Source organism: Meriones unguiculatus, chromosome 17, assembly GCF_030254825.1.
Source record: "Meriones unguiculatus strain TT.TT164.6M chromosome 17, Bangor_MerUng_6.1, whole genome shotgun sequence".
NCBI classification, from domain to species: Eukaryota; Metazoa; Chordata; class Mammalia; order Rodentia; family Muridae; genus Meriones; species Meriones unguiculatus.
The window spans coordinates 17541740-17559666 of NC_083364.1; the positions used below are offsets into that span (position 1 = coordinate 17541740).

Consider the following 17927-nt stretch of genomic DNA (forward strand, 5'->3'; position numbering starts at 1 on the left):
GGGTCGCAGTGTGTGCGTGCCTGTGAGTGTGTGCGCGCGTGCCCAAGGGGCGGCCACACTGGGGGGCTCCCGGCACAGGGCTGGTAGAAGAGAGGACTCAGCTCAGACCCGCAGGCCCAGGCGCCCTGGGGAGGCCGGCTCCCTGGTTTCCAGGGCATCTGCACCTGTCCCCCTCCCAGTCCCAGGAGCCCCGACTCTGAAACGTCACCCTGTCGCTTCCCAGAAGGACCTGAAAACAGAGAGCCCCCTCTTCTCTCTTCTCCGCCACTGAGAGGCAGGGGGGAGCCAGCCTTGGCCCTGGCAGCTCGGGCGAGGGTAACCCCTGAGCCTTGTCAGTGTCTTCTCAGGAGGAGGCCGTTTTAGGGATGTGAGAGTCGGATGGGCTTCATGGAGCCCAGGCCAGCCCACTCTGGCCAAACCTTCAAGTTTTACGTCCTCTGGGGCTCAGAGTGTGCAGGCGCTTGTGGCCAAGCCCAATGTGATGACCTGAGTTCCATTCCCAGGCCCACCTGGCGAAAGGTGAGAACTGCAACCTGACCTTCGACCCCCAGACACGTCCCCTGGCTCGTGGCCACACACGAAATAGAGAAATGGCGTGGAAGTTTAAAAACAAAATCTTCGGGTGTTGGTTAGGCTGCTTGGCAGACTACTATGCAGCCGTGAAAAAGGTCAAGGGCAGATGAAGTTCTGGGCAGGGTCACTCCCGGCAAGAGGGTGAGATGTGGGGGAGGGAAGGCAAGGAAGAGTTAGGGGCTCCCCAGCCCTGTCCTGGATCGCCTGCGAGTCTGGGGGAGGCTGTTCTTGAACGGAATGAGCCGAAGGCGAGCTCTTTGCTTCCAGAGGTGCTGTGCCACGTGGCACGGTCCTCGGAATCTACCAAATGTAGATCCAGCCTGGGCTCCTGCAGCGTGGAGGCGGCTGTGTGCCCGGGGCCGCCCCGCCCCCCTGAGGGCCACGGTGCTGGGGTTGCCCGGAGTGGGGGGGACAGGAACACAGAGAGTGGGGTCTCACTCCCTCGCCCCAGGCTGGCCTCAGACTCACAGCAATCCCCCTACATCCCCTTCCTGAGTGCTGGAATAGACGGGCATGAACTGCAACCCTCACCTCAGGAAAATCTGCTTCGTGCTTCCAGAGAGGCCGCTCTAGAAGTCACTGCGCAGCTGAGCGTGACCTTGAACTCGTGATCCTCCTGCCCCTGAAGCCTCAGTGCCGGGGTGTCAGGTGTGAGCTACAGTGTGCGGCCCATGTCCCTGAGCGTGTGTCCTCAGGGGTCATCCGTGTTCCCTTTTCAGGGCCGAGGGATGTGCCCCTGTGTGGGCATACCGCAGTGTGGGAGGGCGCTTCCACCTTCCGGCTGGCGAATCGCACTGCCGTGTGCAAGCCGGGGGACACAGGTCTGGGGCCATGAGCACTCTGTAAGCCGGGGGACACAGGTCTGGGCCGGCCTGAGGTCCTAAGCTGGCTCCCTCCCCTCCACAGCCATCTTCCCGTGTGTGTGTGTGTGTGTGTGTGTGTGTGTGTGTGTGTGTGTGTGTGAGACGCCCAGTGAGCTGTGCTGTGTCCTCTGTCCCCAGCCCTGAGAAGACCCCACTTTGGCGACCGGCTGGGTGGGGTGCCCTGAGGCCTGTGGAGCACGGCTCGGGCTTGCTGAAGCTCCAGGCTGGGGAAGGGGAGCAGCGGTGCCGGATGTGCTTTCCTTTGGCCTGGCTCCGGGACTCCCTTCTCCCAGAAGCCCCCGGGAGTGGGGGAGCCGGCCCCGAGAGTGGGGGTAGGGGGGGAGAGGAGCCGGCGCCAGGACGGGGGGAGCCGGCCCCGACATGCTCGGCCGCTCGCAGCCACCCGCGTCAGCGGCTCGCGCCTACGTGCTGCTGCGGCCCACGGCTCCGGGACGTGCGGGCTGGCCAGCGCCGGTCAGCCGGGCCACCTCCTGACCCGTCCAGCCCCCGCCTGTCCGCGCAGCACGGACGCAGCCAGCAGGGCCAGCAGGGCCAGCGCCGAGGTCACTCCACGGGACCCTAGGTATCAGTGACCAGTGCTAGCCGCTGTCCTGCCTACGGGATCCAGCCCTGACCACGCCCCTGCGCCCTTTTTGGGAGAGCCTCCTTTGGGCAGCCCTGGCTGTCCTGGAGCTCACTCTGCAGACCAGGCTGGCCTCGAACTCAGAGATCCGCCTGACCCTGTGTCCAGAGTGCTGGGATTAAGGGTGTGCGCCCCACAAACGGCCCCCAGTCTCTTTTTAATTTTTATTTTGAAACAGGGACTCACTGGGGTGCAGGGGCTGGCCTCGAACTTGTCTACCAAGTCCTCCAAAATGCTGGTGTGGTAGGCGTGTGCCACCCTGGCCCTGGCTGCCTGAGGCGACCTGCAGTTTTCTGCTGCAGCTCGAGGTCAAGAGATCCACCGGGCATGCCCGTCTCCTGCCTCAGGCTTTGTGGCCAGCTCACACACGCCCAGGCCTGGGGGCACTGTCCGGGGCCGCAGGGCACCGAGCAGCCTCCCCAGGCCAGGAGCCCCACCATCCACCTGCGCTGGGGGAGGGGACCCCATGAAAACGCTGGCTCACAGGCTGGGAGGGCCGGGCAGGCTTTGTCTGCTGGGGGGGCCTCGAGGACCCGCACCCTGGGTGCACCCCCACGAGTGACAAAGCTCCAGGCTGGCCCCGGGCCGCCGTCCCCGCTCTGCCCGAGGCTTGTCTGTCTGCAGAAGTCAGGAAACGTCTGGGGAGAGGTGGGGAGAGGCTGTGACCGACCGTTAAGGAAAAACATCCCAAGAATGCAAATTTCTCCTCTGGCGCCTGGCGCCCGCGGCAGGCTCTAGATGGCTCCCTGTGTGCCCAGCTAAGATAGCACCTGCAGGATTTACACTCATGCCCGGGCATGTCCCAGTGATGGGTACCAAACAGGGGTCCTTGTGGCTGTTTTGCAAACTCACGCCCATCAGCGCTGGTCCAGGCCGGGTCCCCTCTCGGGGAGGCTGGCTGCTGCAGCGTGCTTCAGCTGAGGCCCTCGGGTGTGTATGAGGTCACCCTGCCCTCAGGCTGGACCCTGGCACAGCACTGACATGGCGGTGACATGCGTACACACGTGCACAAAACATGTTCCCATCTGTGCACATCATGCCTATACCATGCATACGTACACAAGTGTATACCATGCACACACACACACACACACACACACACACGAACCGTGCACACAGAGGCACGCACCACATACCAGGCGCACACCGGCACACGCCTGCCATTCACACACGAACGCCCAGAAGGCTTGGGGCAGTGTCTTCACCCCCTGCTCTCCCCCCTGCCACTCTGGGGCTGGGAGCATCCCCGGGCGGCAGGGCCTCAGAGGTGTCCCCCGCTGACCCCACCCTCTCCCGTCTCTTCTAAGCTAAGCCCCGGGGACTCCCAGGGCCACTGGACATTTGCTCTCTTGCCAACGACCCAGGAGGGGTCCTGGGTGGGAGGAGCTCCGGGTCCCCACCCAGCAGGGAAGCCTAGAGCGGAGGGGCGGAGTGTTGGGGGGACACTCAGCCGCCCCAGGGGGCCCATCAGCCAGGAGACCTGACCCCACCAGCTGCCCGGCCCACTCCTGCTCTGCTTTCTGGGCCAAGGGTCCGGCTGAGTAGGGCATGCGCCCTCTGGGGCTCAGCAGATGAAGGGGCTTCCAGGCCTGCCCACCCACGCCTGACGTGGACCTGCACAGTGGAAAGACAGGCCATCTCCCACAAAAGCCGTCCTCCCACTCCACGTGCCCCTACCCCCCCCCCACCTCACACACTCGACAGACGCGCTCACACTCAGACGCAACCATCTTGTCTGATGAAATGAAATACTGCCACTATGTCCTCTCCAGGCTGGATGTTGGGGAAGGAGGAGGGAAAGAAGGATTCCCCACGCGGGCCCACTGGGCACCGTCGCCTCATTCATAAACCGACATGCGGGGCCAGGGGCAACCCCAGCCCCAGGAGGGCGAGGCAGGAGGATTGACTGAAAGCAGAGCCGGAGCTACTCAGAGACGCCCGGTCTCAAAGAGAAACCAAGCAGCCAGGTGGGGGCATGGCGTGCGCCCTGAATCCCAGCACCGGAGAGGCCCAGGCAGAAAGATTTCTGGTGAGTTCAAGGCCATCTTGGTCTACAGAGTGAGTTCTAGGACAGCCAGGGCTGCACAGAGAAATCGTGGCTAGAAAAAAAGAAAGGGGGGGAAAACTGCTCCTGCTGTAAAAAGAAAAGACAGCACACCCGCTGCCTGAGGCCGCCGCCTGTGCTGTCCGACCCCGACGTGACTTTATGGCCAGAGATGGTGTGAAAAATTACACGCGTGTGGGTGTTCATTGCAGACAGCGTACGGCGCAGGTAACTGGAAAAGCTACAGGCAAAGTTTCCCTAGTGTTCCGGGGCCACCGCGGGAGACACATGCGGGACAGCAACAGACCTCAGAATTATGGCCAGGCTGGGGGCGTGGTCAGGCGGAGCCCCGCCCAGAATCCTCCAGTGAGGGGGCTGGGGGCGTGGTCAGGGTGGAGCCCCGCCTAGAATTCCCCAGTGAGGGACCCAGGCGTGGTCAGGGGTAGCATGAGCTGTCACAGCTTCCAGCACCATTACTGCAGAACAACCCCATCCACACACCACACACGTCGGCCACCACCGGCGCCTTAGAGTTCCGCAACCGTCTGCGTGTGTGCGCGCGGGAGTGCACGGGAGGAGCTTCCCCTCCCTGCAGCAGCTGGCCAGCGGACCGCTGGAAGGGACTGAAGTTAGGAAGTCGTTAGCGAGCGGCGGAGGAGGAAGGTTCATGCGCAGAGCGTCTCCCCGCAGGTTACTGATTGACAGCCAGGGAAGTGCAGGAGTCACGAAAGCCGGGTGCGTCCCGGCTGTCCCGGCCTGCATCTGAGGCAGGGCACGCGAGGACAGCGTGAACCCCTGACTCAGCGCCACGTGCACGGCCGCAGGGGAGCAGCACCCAGATCCCGAACCCCCAAACCTTCCGGGGAGCCACCGGGAAACAAGCAGTGGTGGGGTTCTCTCCGCAGTGAGTGGTTCGTCCCCTAGGGAAGGTCAGAGCCAGGGATGACCAAGTGACGGGGCCGGGAGACGGCGCAGCAGGTCAGTGCACTGGTACAAACATGAGGCCCTGGGTTCAAATCCCCAGCAGCCACATCGAGATAGCACGGCTGTGCACGCCTGAGAGCCCCCCGGTGCGCTGGGGGTTACGGGAGGATGGCTGGGTTTGTGGCCCTGCCTGCTCCGGGGCAGGAGACTGTGTCCGGGAAATAGGAGGGACAGCGACAGGGCAGGGCACCAACGTCCCGGCCTGGGCCCTGCGCACACACGCGTGCTCGCAACCAAACCACACACGCTTGCACACACAGGCGCTGCCCACCTGCTGCCCACGCCCTCGGGAGGCGAAGGTGGGAGCAGCTCGTGTTTCAGGTCAGCTCGGACCACAGAGCAACACAAAACTCGACAAAAATAAATAAATAAAGAAGAAAAGGAGAGAAATCGCCCCTTGGCTGGATGTGTCGGCCAGGTGCCTCGCAGACCTGGGGCTGAGGGGAGGCTGGGGGGTGTTCGCACCCCTAGGGGAGGGGTGGTGACTCTCCTGTCACGCCAGGCCAGACACAGGGAGTCACCCAGCCCCTCCCCGGCCATCGCTGGCCAAGAGAGGCCGTGACAGAGCCACCCATGAAGGCAGTAAGGGCCGGTGAGAGGGCTCAGTGGGTGACGGTGCCTGCCGCTAAGTCTGATCACCTAAGGACTCTGGCCCTTGGCACTTCCGTTAGGTTCCCTTCCGGAAGTGCCAGCTGATGTGCGGGGGAGGTAGAGCTGGGCAGATGGGAACAGATGAGAGGTAAATGACCAAGGGTTTGGTTTCTCTAAAAACTCAGGTATGTGCTACAATTTGTCTCCAGCTGATCTTGACCTCCTGAAGGGCGTGGTCTTCACCGGAGGGGCGTGGTCTAGGACTCTGAGGGACATAACTATGAGAGCCCAGCTCAGAGGTTGGGAGCGCTGGCTGTTCTTCCAAAGGTCCTGAGTTCAAGTCCCAGCAACCACGGGGTGGCTCACAGCCATCTACAGTGAGATCTTCTGGCGTTCAGACACGCATGCATACCTAAAAACTGTATCTAAAACACCGTATACAGAGTACATAAATAAACCTTTAAAACAAAAATAAATACGAGGGCCCAGAGAGAAGGGGTGGCAATTTTGAGAGACCAGAGACAGATGGTGTGGTGGCTTGGAGGGGACAGGCGGAGAGAGAGAGACGCTTCATGGAGCAGCTGCTTGGAGGAGGCTCCTTTCTGGGTTTGCTATTGGTACAGCCCCCAGAAGAACCCATTGACCCTAAACAGCCGGGAAAAGTAAAGGGGTCTGTGTCTCCCTTCCCCACTAACCCTCTCTCCTACTTAGGGTTAGGGTGTTGGAAGGGAGAGGCCAAACAAAAGAGAGTTTTAAAGATGAGCGCAACAGCTAAAGGCCAATGGTTAAAGGGAGCTATGGTCAGTGGCACAGCAGAGCTATGGCCCCAGCCGGCTCGCACGGGGCCAGCCAGAAGGTGGCTTTTTGCCTGTGTGCCTGGCTGGGTCTCACAGGAAAAGCTTTTGCATATTAATCGGATTCCTTGAAGAGAGAGAGAGAGAGAGAGAGAGAGAACATAAGATTAAAATGTCACATCAATCCCAGTGCTCAGGAGGCAGAGGCAGGTGGGTCTCTGAGTTCGAGACCAGCCTGGTCTAGAGACTGAATTCTAGGACAGCCGGGGCTACACGGAGAAACCCTGTCTTGAAAAAGCAAAACCAAAAGCAAAACAGATCACACAGCTCAAAACAAACCGGCTTGGCGGAGGGCCCAGGTGTAGCTGGTTTTGTTTTCCCTCGAAACTGACAGCTGGAGAATTGCGAGGAGGAGGAGGCCGGTTGTAGTGGTCAAAGGGCCTGTCCCTCTGCTGGGAAAAGGGCCTGGAGCCCAGGGGGGCTGCCGCTGGATCTGGCCCTACGGCCCTACCCTAAGGAAACCTCCTCAAGTCAGGGAGCTATTTCTTTCCCACCCTCAGGCTGACCTTTGCCCTCTGCTGACAGTGCTCCCCCCGCAGCTCTGTGGGAACTCGGAGTTCAGGGTGACCTGGGTAACTGCCCAGCTTGGCTCTCCGAGGTCCTCGCTCACTTGTCCACTCCTGGAGTTGCAGCACTTACAGCCTTCCTGGGGGAAGCCAGTTTCTTGCCCCTGGCTACCCTCAGGCACGGCTCTCTGATTCTTTGGCAGGGGGGGGGAGGACGGGGGGACGGTGTCTGTTGCTCAGGTGTGAGGATGAGGACCACCCCTGCTGCCCACGTTCCGTTCCTGCATCTTCTGGAGATGCCTCCAGCCTCTTCCCCCCTCTCCTGAGGCCTGTGAGGAGGAGGAGGAGCCATCAGGCCGCAGCCATCTTGGCCATTGAGTTCCCCACACAGCATGGAGCGGTCTTGAGGACATCATCGTCAGTGACACCCGACACAAGAGCCAGGACAGGAAATTCTCTGCACAGGAAGTAGATCTCAGGGGCTGGGGCCTGAGAGGGGCAAGGGGACAAGGCGGGGCTGACTTTGGGGTGCCTGGTGTTCTTGAGGTAGACGGTCGTACCGACACAAGAACCTAGCAAGGCTTCACCGCGGTAAAGCTTCCGGAGGGTGTGGTGGCGCGGCCCTGAGCCCAGCACTGGAGAGGCGGAGGCTGGCGCGGCTCGCGGTCTAGGACCGAGGTCTACCGAGCGAGTCCAGGCAGCGACGGCTACACAGGGAGACCCAGGCTATAAAAGCAAGGCCCACCTCCCCATGCCTTCCGGCTCATCTTCCCCAGGGGCCTGGCTGTCCCGTCTCAGCCCTGGGGCTCCGGGGCCAGGGCCCTGGCTGTGCCTCGGAAAGTCCTGGTCTCAAAGCCACCAAACCTAAGTGACGGAAGGAGAGAGCCCACCCCTGCCAGGCGTCTACCCGTGATGTAACTACACAACCATTCACTCAGGTATCCGTCCTTCAGTCCATCCATCTGTCCATCCATCTGTCCATCCATCTGTCCACCCAGCCACCCATCCACCACCTCTCCATCTACCTGTCTATCTGTCCTTCCACCCGTCAGTCCACCTGTCCACCCGTCCATCCACCCACCCACCCTCACACCCATCTGTCCAGCCATCTGTCCATCCACCTGACCACCCAGCCATCTGCGCCCCATTTGTGCGGCGCTGACTGTCACTGTTCCAGAGCAGTGACCCCCAGGCCGCAGAGCTGGGCAAGATGACAAGGGTCCCTGTGCTTTCAGGAACCTAGCAACCGAGCCAGCCTCCCCGAGAACACACATAAGCTTCTGAGACCGGCATCACCCACAGTCCCGTGCTCTTCACTGCGGCGAGGAGGAGACGGGAGCGCCCTTCCCCCCGCCGGCCCACCCTGTGCCCCATGCCAGGGCATGCTGGAGCTTGACTGGCAGGCCTCCATCTCCCCCCTCCGCAGGGTGCACAGGGGGCACCGGGGGCCCCTCTTGGCCCAGGAAGCGGTGGCCTCAGCATCTCTGAGGAGCAACTGAGGCGGGGACAACTTGACTAAAGACAGCCGTGATTCTCGCGTGACCCTGAGCTGCTCTGAGGACCTCCCACTGTGTCCTTGCCTGTGTGTCCCGGGTCCGGGGTGAGCTGCTGAACTTTTTTCCTTCTGACTCACGCAGATGTCCCTCACCCGGGGAAACTGAGGCAGGCGGGCCACCACAGGTTGCAGGCCAGCCAGCACTAGGTGAGACCATGAAAACTGGAGTGCACGCGTGTGTACGTGTGGGGCAGTGTGTGCGTGTGTGTGCACACCTGACGTGTGTGAGGGTTACAGGATGACTCACACGTCACATCTGCCCTTCCACCGGAGACCGAACACAGGAGCCGGGCGTGGGGAAGCTGCTTCCCCGCCGGGCCGGCCCCCTGTTGCCACTTCTCACAAAAGTTATGATTTTTCTTCAGGGAGAGATTCTGCAGAAACCCTAAATTTGTCTCTGTCCCCCAGCTCCTTGCCCAGACTTCCAAGTAAGGAAGGAGCAAAGGGCAGAGTTCTGCCCACAGGCTTCAGACTGGAGGGAACACAGAGGAGCCAGAGCAGGAGGGAGACCAGCATGAAGCCAGAAGGAAACCTCCAGAGCATGTATCCAAGACAAAACGCCGCTGCCTGTCATATGTAAAAATCACCACGAATCAATAGCAAAAGTCCTCTAGGAAACAGATACACTAAAGTTCTGAAGAAATACCACAAAGCCGGCTATGGCAGACACACACCTGTCATCCAAGGGCTCAGGAGGTGGAGGCAGGAGGATTACCCATCAGATACAGAGTGGTTTTAGAGGCTAGCCTGGGCTACAGGAGACATTGTATCAAACAACAAACAATAAAAATAAAAACTAAGGGAAGAGCCCAGTGACTCCCTTCTAGGATAACTAATTCTTTCATTTATTTATTTATTTATTTATTTAGTTAGTTAGTTAGTTAGTTTACAGACAGTTGTGAGCTATCATCGGGTGCTGGAACCTGAACCCTCGTCCTCAGGAAGAGCAATCAGTGCTCTTAACCGCAGAGCCATCTCTCTAGCCCCATGATGACTATTTCTGAGGGCAAGGACCAAGACCGAGGCTGCTGGACTCACAGCTGGCTGCCCTGCATGTCAACTGCTGAGAAAGAGGTCCCCGAGGCCAGAGTAAACACATCAGGAAATGGAGGCTGAACACGTGTCCTCGGCTGCGGAAAACGTCACTGGGCAGACGGGACGCGGCAGCCTCCCCTGGCCACGGACTGTGGCCTGACCTGGACCGACCCCGTCTCTAGCTGGGTCTGGGGCTATCAATGCGTGATCACATGCCCACAGAATGACCTGGGGGGGGCGGGCTGGCACGGTGGCACAGACTGTCAAGTGTGCCCCCTGAAGCTCGAGGAGCTGAGTTCCAATCTACGTTGCAGCTGCTGCTACGTTCTCGGTGCCTGGGTATGGAGACAACAGGATTCCCTTGGGCTCTCAGACGATATTCGGTGAGAGACCCTGCCTCAGACGCGAGGTGGAGGCGACGGGGGCCAGTGGAGGTTAGTCCTCACACACCTGCTCCCTAGCACCTGCTTTGGTTGGTGGCACACAAGCTCAAACACGGGCAGGACCCCTGCTCCACAGCCTGTGCGGCGGCATGCTGCGCTCTCCAGGGGCTGAGTCCCGGCCTCCACCCCTCCCCGCCAGGAGCTCCCCAGTTTGACAACCACACATTCCCAGATGTCACCGGGGGACCCAAGGAGCCGAGTCATCCCCAGCGGAAAGGCAGGTCTGAGACCCCGAGATACTCAGGGCCCCGCCACAGGCCAAGCGGGACACACAGGGGTCCGTCCAGAAGCTGAGGTATCCTGGGTAAGACCACCCTGCCCAGCTAAGATGTGTTCTGGGGTTAAGTGGGACTGGACTTGAAACTGGGCATGGTGGCTCACGCCTGTCATCCCAACACTGGGGGGAGGTGGGGGCAGGAGGATCAGGAGCTCTAGGCCAGCCTCAGCTACATAGAGAGCGTGAAGCTAGCCTAGGCTACATAAGACCCAAACAAACCAAACAATAAGAAACTAGTGTGTGGAAGTAATGGCGTAACAGCAGGTGAGGGTCTGGGCGCCTCCAGCTTGGCCAGTTTGAGGGTCCCTCCAGGTGGGAGGAAAAGGAGCCCATGGGATTTCAGTAGAGATGTCTTTCGGGCAGGCTCCATCTGCACCTGAAGGTAGGACCCCACTGAACAGTTGTGGCTGTGGGAAGCCCCCAGGGAATTCTGGGAACATAAGCCAAGCTGGGAAGTCGGAGCCAAGCAGGACAGAGCTGCAGGGTAACCCCCTTTCCCACCTCCTTTACCCTACACCAAGTGTGCCTTCTATACCAGGCTCACGGGTCACAGCCAGAAGGAGGCCGGAGACCCAGAAAGCGAGCAAGGAATGGCAGGTTTGAGAAAATCATTCATAGGAGCTGATTCTAAATATGTGAACACACAGGTCAGTCTTCCCAGGGTGGTGAAGGGGGAGCAGGTTAGGGCTGGAAACTCACCTGCCCACTTACCACCCTCCCACCCATCTGTCCACCCACCCATCCACTTATCCATCCATTCACCCTCCCAAGCATCTGTCCATCCCCCCATCCATTCAACTCATCCATCCACCCATCCATCCATCTATCTACATATCAGACTCTACTTTGTACCCCTGGCTGCCCTGAGATTCACTATGTAGACCAGGCTGGCCTTTAACTCCTCGAGAGACATCTACGTTTGTCTCTCCAGTGCTAGAATTAAAGGTGTGAGCTCCTACCCCTGGTTAACAAAGAGGTTAACCAAACATTTTGTTTGGTCTCTTGGTAGGTGACAATCTGTGGGAGAAGCATGCTCAGGCCATTCTCCCTGCTCGTTCCACTCTGCCAGGCTGGCCAGAGGAAGCAGAGAGTACTGAGCAGACATGGGCGCCAGGACAGGGGCACTGTGCAGAGGCCGCCGGAACAGGGGGCTGTGTGGTTGGGGAAATGCTGCCTCAGATCCTCACGCGCTGACTGTGCAGGCCCCACAGCGAGCGTCTGCCTCCGATAAAGGAAAATTAACTGGGACTCCAAGAAGCCCTGAGAGTGGCTGCAGACACAGGGTTGGGCCTTATTCCTTAGACTGTGGGGAATTGTGGGGATGTGGCCTGGCTGGAGGGACCCCCACATTCCTCTACGTACGTGCCAAGGTGTGATGCATGAGAAAGTTCTAGCGGCTGGGCGGAGTGCAGAGGGATTGCTGCAAGTTTGGCCCAGATTGGGGGATGCAGCAAGCCCCTGCTCTAGAAACCGAAACCCAGGGGGCTGGGCCGGTGGCTCCATGGAAACCACAAATCGCAAGCTCGAGGGACTGAGAGCCCCTAACCTGAATTTTCAGAGCTGGGGCTGGGGTTGGGGAGGAGGTGGGTGAGAGCGCTTGCCGAGGCTGACAGCTCCTAGTGGCCTGGACCCACGCGGTGGGAGGAGAGAACTGACTCCCACGCGGTGTCCTCCCACCTCCACACATGCACTCTGAAGAAATAAGAGTGTAATTTGGGGTGAGATATTTAAAATAGTGTGTGCATATGTGTTCGTGTCTCTTCGTGCTCCAAGCCTGGAGGTGAAAGCTGGGAACTGAACTCAAGCGAAACTGGTTCTCAACCGCAGAGTCCGGGCATTACCAGGAGGTGGCGGGGATCCCCCTCTGGGCTCTGGTGCGCCCCACTTCTTCTCTTTAAATGTCACCCACAAGCTGGATGGGAGAGGGCCCACAAGCCAGCAAGAAAGCGACCCGGTGCAGCTCCCGGCTCCAGGAGCTGAGGCAGGGGGTTGCTGTCGTCTGGGGAGAGGTGAGGGGTACAGATTCTGGGGTGCAGGGGAAGGTGAGGAACAGAACAGGCCGGGCCAGAGGAGCCTTCCTGTTGCCACCCGTGACAAGCACCTGGCAGGAAGGCTTCGGGTTTTGAAACCTGGAAAAGGGCAAATCGGTTCTCGGGTGCTCGGAGGCGGAGCCTGAGCCGGAAAAACCCGGAGTCCCCAGTGACTCAGCACATTCCGATTCGCCACCACCCGCCCCCTCAGCCCCTCCCCCCATCCAGAAAGTGGGGCCACAGCGAGAGACGTCCCGATGCACACACACCTGGCACGCTCAGCCCGCCATACCCAGGCAAGCCCCGGGCGACCTGTTACACACACACACACACACACACACACACACACACACACACGTGACGCAGGTGCGTAACCCAGCAGCAGCTGGCTCACGTGTCCCCAAGCAGGTGCACCTGCGATGGCTTTAAAGCGGTCCCCACGCTCGCTCACGGGACGAGGGTCACCCACAGGGCTGGCCGCTGCTGCCCCGGGGAGGTTCAGAGGCTCGGGGTCCCTGGGGGGGGGGGGCTCAGCCAGCCCCGGCTCGCCCTCTCAGGCGCCACGGTCCGGCCTGTGTGTTTGGTTTCGGTTCGGGCGTCTGTTAGTTTGCAGAGTGCAAGCGGAACCATGTGTAGGCGCACCGGTATTCAAGTATATCCCCAACATTGCCCAGGTTCTGGTCCCAGAATATTCCACCATCCCCCCCCACACACACCAAAAAACAAAATCTCCATCCCAGAAGTCACGCCCCCCCACCCGCCAATCCACTTCCTGTCTCTAAATTCCCCTGTTGTGGACATTTCCTGCCAGAGCCTCACACGGCTGGCTTGGCACGTGTCTGAGCACGGAGGCCTGAAAGGTCCCTCTGCACCGTGCTGTGTGCTCAGAGCCCTCTGCGGTTCACAGCTGAGCAATGGTCCACGGGGTGCTAGCAGCTCCCGTGGACCCGCTTTCCCCACTTTTGCCAGTTGGGAGCCTCTGTGTGAACACACAGGCTGGACTGAGCCTCCGCCCCCCCCCCCCCCCGAGCCAGGGAGGGAGTCTCGGGGTAGTCCGGGATAAGCCAAGAGGACGCTGCACCAACCAGGGAGCCGCATCTGATTTCGGTCAGCTGCTGCGGCTGATGTCATGGCCTCACCGAGCCCCAGCTAGCCTGAGAGTTCCCATGTAGCTAAGGCTGTCCCTAAGCTCCTGATCCCCCTGCCTCAGTGCGAGGGAGGGCTACAGGTGCGTGCCTGCACGCCTGGCTCCCACTGGACGTGACTAGGAAGAAGGGAAGGCAGGGTGGCACCAGGGCTCCCTCAGGGTTTGAGATTTCGGCCTGCAGTATTCCCACGAGGCCTCCTTAGATACCATCAGCTTTGGGGACAGCACCAGTGAGCGTTCCCCTCTGCCCCACTTGGCCAGGAGCCACAGCAGCCTGCCTCCCTGTCAGGCACCAGTTCACAGAGCAGGAGGGTAAAGGCTCAGCGAGGACTGTGGTCCAGGTCAGGCTCAGGGGTGAGAGGCTGACGTCACTCACAGAGACTTAGCGTGTGACCCAGCAGGAAAGCCACCAAGTGCTCCCGAAAGCTGAGAGAGGAGGTAGAGGACCCAAGGCAGGCCTCTCCAGTGGCTCAGGCCTCTCCAGTGGCTCAGGCCTCTAATCCCAGCAGAGGCAGGTGGGTCCCTGAGTTCAAGGACAGCCTGATCTACACAGCAAGTTCCAGAACAGCCAGGGCTACAAAGAGAAACCCTGCCTTGGACAAAAAAAAAAAAAAGACTTTGTCTCAAAAAGTAAAAGGAGGGGTGGAGAAATGGGTCAGTGATTAAGAGCTGTCCTGAGTTCAATTCCCAGCAAATCACATGGTGGCTCACAACCACCCATAAAGGGATCCGATGCTCTCTTCTCTCTGTCTCGCAGGCATACATGCACACAGAGTGCTTACATACATAAATAAATGAATCTTAAAAAAAAAAAAAAAAAAGAGGGCTTGGGGCGTGATCGGGGCGGAGTCTAGCTAGGTGAGGGCTAGGAAAGAGGTGAGGGGGAACTCCCCTACCACCACAAGCACATAGACCCCACACACACATAGACCCCCACACACACACCGTGAGGGGCTGGGGGCGTGGACACGGGGCAGAGCCCCCCTAGAGTCTCCAGATCATCTTTATTGGGCTGTTCCTTCCTTATTGGCCTCCACCGTTTTCCTTTTGCTTTCTTTCATTGTTTGGCATTTCACGGCGCTGTGGTTGGAGCCTGGAGGAGCCTGGAGGAGCCTGGAGGAGCCTGAAGGAGCCTGGAGCGCTGGGCCGCAGTCACAAGCCCCGTCCAGCCCCGCCAAACCAAAGCCCGTCTTTTTTCACTTCCCTTTTGCACGGCCCTGGCCCCAGGATGGCTGAGATGTGTGCCCCAGGTTTGCTTTCTGCCTGGCCGGGTCGCCCACAAACACCTGCCTCTGAACTCTAAAACTGAAGTCAGGACCGAAACTCATCCTGTTCCCAGCCCTGTGGCCGGCGAGGGAGCCAGCCGGGCCACCTAGCCCAGCGCCCCTGCAGCCCAGGATGCGGGGTCCTCCTGCACAGGGACGGCAGAAGGAGGGGCACCCCCGTCCTGAAGCCTCCCTAAGGGCGTCCCAGCCCTCCCGAGCCAGACAGCAGGCTGTGGAGAGTGACAGGGCTGACTTCAGGGGAGAGGAATTCCGCCCAGCCAGCGTCTAGACTGCGGGACTCGGGCTGCAGGGACCTGGCGCAGGCAGCGCCGGCGGGTGCTGCCCCCTGGTGGCCACTTCCACGCAGCCCCCTAGCACTCATCACGATTAGGGATTGTGTGGAGAGTATCGGGGGAGGAGAACCTCCACGCATTTCTCCATTTAATGATGCAATTAAACAACGATATTTGGGGGCCGCTGCTTAGCGGGCGGGGCGCTGGCTTCCCCGGAGCTCCGCTTGGAGCTCCTCCTGAGCCAGGCATGGCTCAGAGCACACTGTCACGCCAGCACCCGAGTGACCGGGGGCAGGAAGATCAGGAGTTCAAGGTCAGCCTTCGCTAAGCTGAGGATAGCCTCGGCTATGTGAGACCCTGCCTCAGAGAAAGAAACAAATGAGAAAAAAGAGGTTTGGGGAAGAACGACCAGGCTCTTGCCGCACCGGGGCCTGAGGGCCTGAGTTCAGTTGGCAGCATCCGGCAAAAGTCCACATGCAGAGTGTGTGGGGTGGCTCTGCTGGCCAAGGCGCCTGCCGCCAACCACGGTCCATCCCTGGCAAACATTCAGCAGGAGAGAAGTGACTCCTTTGACCCATCCTCCAACCTCCACAGGCGGACTGTACTCGAAGCTGCCTGCTCCTTGCACACACAAGAAACAAGAGCTGTGCCGGAACTCGCTCTGTGGGCCAGGCTGGCCCCCGAGATCCGCCTGCCTCTGCCTGCGGAGAGCCTGGCTCTGGCTGTGCACTTCCGAGACAGGTTCTCCTGGAGGTGAGGCTAGCCCTCCAACGACCTCCTGATCCCCCGGCCTCCGACTTCCTACGTCCTGGACAACAGGTGTGGGCTAACACATCCGGGTTACACAGCTCTGGGACAGAGCCCGGGGCCCTGCCAGCAGAGTACTCTACTCACTGAGACGGAGGGGGAAAGAAGCCAGGAGTCAGGCCTGGGGTGATGTGAAGGTTCAGGGCGCTCCAGGAAGCTCGCCAAGTTTCAGCAATCAAATGAGTTGTATGCAGCACCAGCTGCTGGGGCAGGGGAGCCCTGGGCTCCTTGCTCGGCGCTGGGCTCCCACATGGCTGTCTACACAGCCTCAGTCTGCGCCTGTCCGTATGGCTGTCTTTTGAGATGGGGTCTCACGTGGCCCAGGCTGGATTGGAACTCCCCATGCAGCCGAGGACGACCCTGAGCTGACCTCCTGAGGGCTCCGGTTTCTGTGATGCTGGGCGTGGAGGCCAGGACCCCCAGGCCCCCTGTCTCCGGCACCCCGGCAGGTGCTCCGCCCACCCAGCCCAGGCCACCTCTCTCTAATTTGCTTCATTTTTTCAGTTGTCATTTTTTGACATCCTGTTGATCCGGAGGCCTGAGCGGCTCCCACAGCTGCAGGTGTCCTGGTGGAATGAGGCTGCCGGGGCTGTGGTCACAGAGCGTCCACAGAGGAGGTGGTGTGGACGAGCCGGGCAGAGAGGGGGTGGGGTGAAGTTTTGTAGAAACGGTCCCCGGAGACTGGCTTTCATGTCCTTGAAATCCCTTTTTTGATCACACCTCATAAAATTAACTCACAGTTGAGACAGTCACTTAGTGGGAGAAACCGTTTCTCCAAAGACCCAGGTCCTGGCTGACCCAGCATTCCCCCGGCCCTGGGTTCCACCCCAAGGGCTTAAACCAGGCTCCTGGCCCATGCCTGACACCCCAGCAGGGCAGAAGTGGAGGCAGAAGGATCAGGAGTTCAAGCCCATCTGTGCCACAAAAAGAAACTGGGCATGGCGGCCCACGCCTGCAATCCCAGCACTCAGGGAGCCAGAGGCAGGAGGATCGCTGTGAGTTGGAGGCCAGCCTGGTCTACAAAGTGAGTCCAGGACAGCCAGGGCTACACAGAGAAACCCTGTCTCAAAAAACAAACAAGCAAAAAAAACAAAAACAAAAGAACCAGAAGAGGAGGAGGAGAAGAGGAGGAGGGGGAGGAAGAGGGGTGGAGTCAGCACGGGTACCAAACACATTTAGGGATCCCTGGCCTCGGGGGGGTCTGGGAAGGGGAGCGGAGGGCCTGGCTTGTGGCTGTGAGGGCGACTTGGCCCCTGTCCCGCGTGCAGCTGCGAGGCTTCACCGCAGGTGCAGCTGCTGAAGTGTGAATTCACTGCTCTTCACAGCTGTCGGGCTGGCGGCCTGTGGAGCAGCGGCTCAGCCTGGCCACTGTACTCTCAGGCTCAGCCACCCCCAGCCGGAGTCTGGCGTCTGGGGACACAGCTATCAAGACCAGAGGGAGTGGTAAGTGAGGGAGCGCCCTGGAAGCGGGGACCAGCACAGGCCACTGTGTGTCCATAGCAACGTGGTTCCTGGAAGGCAGAAACCAGAGCCAAGTGTCCATCAGCAGCCAGTCTGCCTTGTCATAAGAAAACAACCACGTGACGTCTGCTCATGGGGGCCCTCAAGGGCACCATGCCCAATGGCAGGAGCCAGGCACAGAACGGCACATCCCAGGGTCCACTCCCGGGATGTCACGGGCGGCGGCGGATCCAGGGACAGGAAGTTGGATGGCAGAGGCCAGGAAGATGGCGTCACATGAGCTGGGGACAGAGCTTCAGGGTCGGGGAACGGAAAGCTCTGGAGATGACAGTTAGGATGGACGATGGTCCACAGATGAGCCTCATGCTGCTGACCTGAGCCACGGTTACGCTCTGTGTATCGCCGTGGGTTTAGAAAGAGACACACGGAGCTGGGCAGGAGCAGCGGGGCGCACGCCCTTGAGCCCAGCACTCGGGAGGGAGGCAGAGGCAGGGGGAGCTCTGTGAGTCCTAGGCCAGCCTGGTCTGCAGAGTGAGTTCTAGGACAGCCAGGGCTA

At 60.1% G+C, this 17927-nt stretch overlaps 1 protein-coding gene and 1 long non-coding RNA gene across 6 annotated transcripts in view; one reads left to right on the top strand and one right to left on the bottom strand.

Annotated features, from left to right (window-relative positions):
- Gng7 (G protein subunit gamma 7) overlaps window positions 1-17927 on the bottom strand; it is a 57259-nt gene that overhangs the window by 19630 nt on the left and 19702 nt on the right. The gene's annotated exons all lie outside the window — the stretch shown is intronic.
- LOC132648763 (uncharacterized) lies at window positions 4510-12232 on the top strand. 5 transcript variants are annotated; one of them, XR_009587170.1, is made up of 6 exons: window positions 4510-7996; window positions 8236-8760; window positions 9022-10082; window positions 10231-10395; window positions 10907-11015; window positions 11378-12232. It is a non-coding gene; the product is annotated as an uncharacterized LOC132648763 (long non-coding RNA). The 5 variants fall into 5 exon arrangements; XR_009587169.1 differs by having other exon boundaries at window positions 4511-7996; window positions 8294-8760; XR_009587171.1 differs by having other exon boundaries at window positions 4512-5101; window positions 5368-8760.